Source organism: Panthera uncia, chromosome B4 (genome assembly GCF_023721935.1).
Source record: "Panthera uncia isolate 11264 chromosome B4, Puncia_PCG_1.0, whole genome shotgun sequence".
Lineage (NCBI taxonomy): Eukaryota > Metazoa > Chordata > Mammalia > Carnivora > Felidae > Panthera > Panthera uncia.
In genome coordinates this window covers 72518854-72520730 of record NC_064809.1, presented here as the reverse complement: position 1 = coordinate 72520730, position 1877 = coordinate 72518854, and positions in this window count along the sequence as shown.

Genomic DNA, 1877 nt, shown 5'->3' with positions numbered 1-1877 from the left:
ACGTTGGCGTTGTAGTTCTTGCTAGGGGACCTGGGTCTGAAAGAGCCGGGTCCTCTGATGTGCCCTCTGGCTCTATGGGGTCAGTCTCAACCGTCCCTGGCTCCCAGCCTTGCTCCTGGCCTACACTTCCCCTGTTGGAGGGAGGAGCTCCTGCCCCAGAAGCTCTGTCCCACAGGCAGGTCAGCAGGACAGTAGGGCCACACCGGCAGGGCTCGATAGCCTGGCCTTAGCCAGGGTTCACCTGGCCGGGCCCTTGAAGGCACCGTCCACCCCGAATTCCGAGGCGTCATTCTCCTGGCCCAGCCAGTGATAGTCTCCTTTCTTCCCTAAACTAACTAGAGTCTGAGATCTGGGCCTGTGCTGCCCACCCCCAGAGGCCACGGGTTCTGGCTGGCGGGGGTCGCTGCCTGCTCTCGGCTTGTGCAGACGAAACTCAGGCAGGCCGAGCAGCCTTTCTGCTCCTACTCCTTCCACTGGCCTCCCCCCTCCAGGAGAGGGCCAGGCGGACTCGTCAGCTGTGCTTCTGCTGTGAGTCCCTCGCGAGGTGGCTTGCTGCAGGCTGTCCCCTGCACCCCGGAGACCCCACCTGTGGCCTCTTCTCCACACGGCACAGGTGGAAGACCGTCCCTAACCAGGGCTCGGGGCGGGAAGCCCCGAAATGAACTTGGAAGGGATTGTCAGGTCCAACCCTGTCATTTCAGAGATGGGGAGACTGAGGTCAGAGAGGGGAAGTGTCTCACATTTCAAGCACACTGGCTGAGGGGGACACGCCCTCCTACTTCACCCCTGGCAAAAAGTCACTATAGAGTAGTCTCAATCGTTCATCAATTGTGCCTTTTCATTCGAGAGTTTTCTTCTACTGAGAGGGCAGAATCTCCATGCGGCGTTCTTTCTGGAACAGGGCGTTTTACCAGATTTTACCTTCAATAGGAGGGAAAATCTGGCAGCCCCAAGTTCCTGCACTTCTGCTCTTGGACTTGGGGAGCAAGGATGCTGAGAAGCCTCATCTCTCTGGGGAGGGTCCTTGGGAAGACGAGTGTAAGTAAGGGATGCAGGGAGCAGGCTGCTGGGCCCCCAGGAGAGGAAGGGTGGGCCCTCTGGCTCCCTCTAAGGCCTCTTGCCCATCCCTGGCCTGGATGACCGTAAATCGGGAAGCTGTGAGAACCTGGAACATGTAAAACCTGAGCTGCTGACTCAGCAAGAGTTAGAGACCATTTGCACACTATTGCTGGGGTGACTGAGCTCTGTGTGGCTTGATGTTAACAAGGGCAGCCCCTCTTCCCGACCCACACCTCCTATATCTCTCCTTCTGCTGCCCTCCACGCTTGCCTGAGCACTTACTGTTTTTCAGACCTGTAATGACCACCTTTCTATGTTCCTCATATTAAACCCCAGGAACTTAAAGATGAAGCGAGGCTGTAGCTCCTTGGAAAGTCAGGCCTGTGGCTTGCAGGTGGGTCGGTGTTTGGAGGGCATCACCCAAAGATAAGCCTATCAGTGCTCCCAATTTGGACAGAGGAACCCCCCCCCCCCCAAACTAGATCCATCTTGCTGTGCCTGTTTGCATGACCTATTTTTCTGGCTACAAACAGCTAGCATTACCTGTTCTAAACATCTGGAATTACCTGCCTGCTTAGTCACCTTCCCTCTGGCTTCAAACAGCTGCAGGGCCCCACCCCCTCTCCACCTCCTGTCCATCTAGGGTCCCTCCCTCCCTTTTTTCTTCCTGGAAGGATCTGGAGGTACCAGATCCACAAGTTCCGATGCCTTTAAAAAGATCAGCCTGGGAAATAAGGCTCATTTGAGAGCTGTGACGTTCACCTTGACTCTAGTGAAAGTCCAACAGCCAGTCCCCTTTTGGCCTCCAACCGGGCACC